Source organism: Gastrolobium bilobum, unplaced genomic scaffold (assembly GCF_033153095.1).
Source record: "Gastrolobium bilobum isolate Gb01-03AN ecotype WA unplaced genomic scaffold, APGP_CSIRO_Gbil_v1 utg1298, whole genome shotgun sequence".
In the NCBI taxonomy this organism is placed as follows: domain Eukaryota; kingdom Viridiplantae; phylum Streptophyta; class Magnoliopsida; order Fabales; family Fabaceae; genus Gastrolobium; species Gastrolobium bilobum.
Genome location: NW_026895381.1, coordinates 30,084 through 36,382, shown reverse-complemented (window position 1 = coordinate 36,382; position 6,299 = coordinate 30,084).

The window sequence follows — 6,299 nt, the reverse complement described above, 5'->3', positions numbered from 1 at the left end:
AGGTATGATGTATGAATTTGAGTGCTTACGAATTGAAAATGAATTACATGAGAAAATTAAAGAAACGCAAATACGGAACGACAGTATCAAGTATTTGAAAGGGCAGAGTGGGATATCTTTGAATGAACAGGGGTTATTAATGTATCAGGGCAGGATTGTTGTGCCCAAGGAGTTAGCAGAGGAGGTAATGATTGAGGCCCATAAGGGTCAGTATGTTGTCCACCCATGTGCCACAAAAATGTATCAAGATCTGAAAACTAAGTTCTAGTGGCCTGGGATGAAGAAAGATGTTGCTGAGTATGTATCAAGGTGCTTAATTTGTCAGAAATTCAAGATAGAACATCAGAAACCTGCTGGTTTACTTCAGTCGTTCATACCAGAGTGGAAATGAGAGAGCATCTCTATGGATTTCGTTGTTGGTTTGCCTCGGACTCAGGCTGGTCACGATTCAATTTGGGTTATAGTGGACAGGCTTATGAAGTCTGCACATTTTCTGTCAGTGCGAGTGGATTTCTCTACGGAGAAATTAGCTAAGTTATATGTAAAGGAGATTGTAAGGCTCCACGGGATACCGGTTAGCATTGTTAGTGATCGGGACCCGAAATTCACTTCTCATTTTTGGGGAGCCTTGCAGCAGGCTTTTGGCACTCAGTTCAGGCTGAGCACTGCGTATCACCCGCAGACTGATGGTCAGACTAAGAGAACCATACAGACACTTGAGGATATGCTGAGAGCTTGCACATTGGAGTAGGGCACTGCTTGGGACAGGTACTTGTCATTGATGGAATTCTCGTATAATAACAGTTTTCATTCCAGTCTGGGCATGGCATCGTATGAGGCATTGTATGGACGGAGATGTCGTACTCCTACTTGTTAGACCGAGGTGGGTGATAAAGAGAGATTTGGACCGAATTTTGTGCAGGAAACTACAGCATAGATTGAAATGATCAGAGAGAAACTTAAACAGGCACATAATCGGCAGAAAAGTTACTACGATAATAGACACAGACCGCTTGAATTGGAAGAGGGTGATAATGTATTTGTGCGATTACCTCCAGTTACGGGTGTTGGCCGTGCATTGGGCGTGAGGAAGTTGAGTCCTCGTTTTATTGGGCCGTATCAGATAATGAAAAGAGTAGGATTACTGGCCTATCAGCTTGCCTTGCCCCACACATTTGTCGAATTTGCACAATGTGTTTCATGTATCGCAGCTGCGGCGTTATATTCCAGATGAATCACATGTGGTGATACCGGATGATATTGAGATTCAGGAGAATTTAAAGACTCCTATAGGCCTTATTGAGGTCCTTGATCGCAACGAAAAGAGGCTGAGAAGTAAAATTATTCCAAAGCTAAAGATTCAATGGGAAGGACGTACACCTGAGGAGGCTACTTGGGAACAAGAGGATGAGATTCTCTGGCTATATCCTGAGTTAGCGGACATGTATGATTTAATTTTGTGGATAAAATTTCAAAAAGGAGGGGTGAATATAAAACCTCACATTTCTAAATTATATATTAATATATTAAATGAAGATTACAGGGATGGATTAGTGAAAATCCTGGAAATTAGGCTAAAAGACAAAGAAAGGGTAAAACGGTAAATAGCCAAACACACAACCCTAGGAAGGTAAAATTGAGTAGAAGGTCTCAAATGATGAAAATAACCCTGGAAATGGATTCAGAACGAAAAATTGAGTGGATAGGCAAGTTTCAGAAAATTCAGTGAATAATGTTTTTAACAGGTAAAAATATTGTGGTACGATTGCACCGTAAAACGTGCCAATTGAGTTTTGAGCTCTAGGTTTTGAATACAAGTTATAAATGGTATATAGGACTAGGAAATATGATTTCTGATGAAATTTGACGAAAATTAGTAAGTTTGGGGAAGCGTGCCTGCGGCGCGCGTAACAGCTTAAAACAACATTTTCTCCGAACGACAGGAAAACTCAGGATTCATCTGATCAAGGGAAATTAAAGGACAATGGTTAATCTTAAAAATTAGAGTTTCTAAATAGGTTATGAATTTATGGACGTTAAGTGGAATCCGAGGAAAATTCGAATTAGTTTGAAATCGCATGAGGTGGCGGTGAGACCCACCCCACTTAAAACACTTAAGACACATGGCAAACCACTATTCATGATCATCTTCCCCTCCGTTTCTCTCACCAAATTTGAGCCGCCACCCTCCCTCCATGGCCAAATTTGCTTGAAACTTCAATCTTTCCTAACTCCATCAAATCTTAACCAAACCAAGTGATTCTTGTCTTGAAATTTGTTGGAAACAACCTTCTAAACACATTGGCTGTAGTATTAAGCCATTAAACCCACTATATTTTGAGAAAACCCCCCCAAACCCGCGACCCTTTGTTGTAGATTTGTGTTCATGGAGTTGTTTGGAGCTCCAATGGTTTAGTATGTCTTGGAGGAGCCTTGGGCCAAGCTATTGAGTAAGTTTCATCACTTTCTATTGGTTGGATTGTTGATTTGAATTTATGAACCCTAAAGTGGTTTTGTTTGATTTGTGTAGTTAGAGAGCTCAAATAGAAATTGTGTATTAGATGAATATGTCTTAGAATGATGTGTTGGAGCTATAAATGCTATAAAAATTATTGGTGAAAATTATAATAACTTAGTGAAATTTGGATGATGCCATGAACTTTGAATTGTGTTAGGATTGTGTAATTGGATTGATGTATGGTTGCATGAGTTAATAATAGGAGTGTATGAGGTGTGGAGTAGTTGAATTGGATTGAAAATCCCTTGGGGTGTGCCTATGGTGATTTCGGCCTTGTGAAGATAATAAGGATGTGATGTTGTTAAAATTGTATGATTGATGTCTTGTGTTGGCAAATGATGATTAGATGGGTTGTGTGATGGTTGGACGGTTTGAAAATCAATGGAAAAATATTGGATTGTATTGGATGGTGTGTTGAACTTAGAAGGAAATAAATGGGCAAAATGATGTTAAGATGGTGTAAAATGAAAAGTGACACCTAAAATGGTATTTTGGTAACCTAAGAGTGCTTAAGAAAATAAGAAAGAAAGTAAAGAAAAATATTTTGTAAAATAACACATTAATGGCCGAACCTACCATGGTGTAGGGGAGGAATGTGACATTTTTTGATTTGGATAGAGTTGTCGTGTGTTAATGATTTGTACATGGTTATTGTAGGTTGCCGTACATGGATTTGAACCCCGAACCGTGAGCTCGGTAGGTTGCCCTTGGTCCCGAACCAAGTGGGATTGTGGTGAGTATTTTAAATCATGCATTTATGCTTGAGAGTTGGCATGTAATTGGTGAACGAGAGTTGATTGGGAATGTCCTCTGTGTAGGCATTCTGGTTGTGTATCTAGCTTGGAAAAGATATTGCAGTGGAGCTGCAGGAAAGGATTATACATGTAACATCTTGGTACTGGGGCTTGGTCCCCTTGTGTGTTCCACCATGCCCGTTGAGGGTAATGGTAGGAAGTGTATGTAAGTAATATAGGATAACATGTTCATGTATATAGTATGTGTGTTGGTAAATAGGATGTAATGTGTCTCTGGCCAGTAGACGGTTTGCCTTCGGGCGTTACGGACTTCCACTGGATAGGTCTCCGTGAGGGAGTTTCAGTTGACCTGGGGTCGTGGTGTGTGATTCGGATAGGAGTACACTAGGAAGTCTCAGGTGGATATGGATGGAGGGTTCCTTAGTTTGATGTTCTGGGAACACGCCTTGGTTTGAAACCCGTAGGCTTATATGCCGAGCTAATAGGCTGGACGTTGTGTGGTTTTGGCATCGACCATTCTAGCTTCGTCGTATTTTATTTCCCTATGCTCCCATATTTCACTAAATTCCTTGCTTTATCCCGTTTTACAGATGTGATGTTATGTTATTTATATGCATCGAAGTGAGCCATTGGGCGGAGTATTCTCCAAAATCTCTGGGTTACTGAGATATATTCCTATATCTCACCCCGCTTTGGGGGCATTATTTCAGGAGGTAGCAGTGGAGCTGGAGCGGTGGGCAAGAAACCCGTAAGATGACTGAGACGTAGGATTATTTATTTTGCATTTTGGTGGCCATTGGGCCTAGGCTACACTTAGGACATGAACATTGCATATGATTTAGGAGGAGATTTATTGACATATTTGTTCATGTCATTTTTTCCTAAGTCTAGTTACATATGGGTTATGTCATTTTGAGGTTTATTTATTATGTGCATTTGGAGACTTAATGACTCATGATCTAATTTGGATAATTGTAATTATTACATTTGGATCTTGTGTAATATGAAGCATATGTAATATGATGAATGGGCAATAGCCCATTTTAGGATTATGATTATGTGTATGTTTAGAAAATGCATACAAATGGATCTTGATGATTGAAATATGTTAAGTGTTAATAAAGTAAGCAATGTGACATGAATTGAGTAATTTGATATAAACTGTGATGGATTGTAAGAGCCCCAAGGCATTTTTGGTCCTAGTGTGTGCCACCCAATGATTATTAGGTACAAATTGAGGTCATAGAACACTTTTGCAAATTTGGGGATTATTGGAAAAACAAATAAAACTTTGGCGAATTTTCTAGAAATTAGCAGAATTTAGGAAAACTTTGGGAGAGCATATCTCCCTCAACAGAGGTCCGATAGGGACGTTCCATACGCCATTTTGAAGCTTGAGATGTCCTCTATCTCGTGTCAAAATTTGGGATTTTTCTGGGTTGGGAGTCGGCCTGTGGAAGGCAGAGAATACGGATTGAAGCATGAGGTGTATAATTTATCAAATTGAAGCATGAGGTGTCTATTTTGTTGTATAAAAATTTGAGATCAATTGCTTGAATGGATTTTCCAAAATAATTGATTGAGTGAAGGATGTTTGGAGCTGTTTTGGGGTTGGCTGGCAGATTTGCTTGTCCAACTTCAAACGGCGATATCCGAAACAAACGAGAACTTTATGACTCGTGTGATAGCTTCCTAGAAGGGTAATTGAATCTAGAATAACATACTAGAAGATGGGAGACTTGTCGTATGTGGTTTGTCCGCAAAAAATTAAAGACCGAACCATGTTCGGATAGGTAAAAAACGTAATAGTGAGATTTTAACTAAGTGGGTTTATGGGAACCCCTTAGTGACTTGAGAGAAGTAATATATGTTATAAAATTAGTTTAAATAATTATTCCGCAAAGAGTTTACAGTTACGGTCACAGCTTTTATTTATTACACTTTTTATTGTTTTAAATGCTCGCGTAATAAACGTAAAAAGTTTACTCACATTTTTACAAATGAACTGCTGTAATTGTAACTGCGCTTAATATCATAATTAATGTTAACAATACCGGTGTACAATGGGCTGTTACAAATTACGCCAACATACAGAGAAGAGAAGAAATCCTGGCGCTATTAGCGCCAAGTTGGCTCTGATCGCACCAGAATTCTGGAAACTTTCTGTTTAGTGGCGCTATTTGCGCCGGTTTGGCGCTGTTCGCGCCGGAATCTGCGGGTTCAACATCACTTTCTTAGAAAATTCATAACTTGAGTTACGGTGCTCCAAATTGAGAGCGGTTTGAACCCACGTGAAGCTAACAAAGAAATCTATGACATATTAAGGAAGGAGAATCATTTGAGAGGTATAAAAATTTTAGGGTAAATAAAAAGGTGAAGGCATTTAGTACCGAACTTGAATAAAATAAGTTATAAGCTTTGTTGGTTTATGGGAACCACTTAGCATCTTTAAATGTAAGTTGTATGGTATTAAGCTATGGCATTCATAATTCTGCAGTAAGTTTTGAGTTATAATCACAATTATTTTAGAGGTACAAACGAGGTTAAAAAGAAAAAGTTTTTCCGTAATTACAAATAACTACTGTGATTGTAACTGCGCTTAATATCATATTTGATGCTAACACACCGGTCCGATAACTGGATGTTACAGGGATAGCAGACGTTATCCTAGGTATTAAAATCCATAGAACATCTGCAGGGTTCGCCTTATCACAGGCTCACTATATAGCTAAGGTTCTTGAGAAATTCAAAAATTTGAATATAACCCCTGTGAGGAACCCCGTAGATTCTAATCTTAGTTTATTAAAGAACACTAGTAAAGCTACAGCAGAAAAGCTATATGCTCAAGTGTTGGGATGTCTTATGTATGTTATGAACTACACCGGACCTGATATTGCTTATGCAGTAAGTCTGTTAAGTCGCTTTACTAGTAATCCAAATGAAAATCATTAGAAAGCTATGGTAAGAGTTTTGGGATACTCGAAGTATACTCAAAATTTTGCTTTGTATTACGAGAAATACCCTGC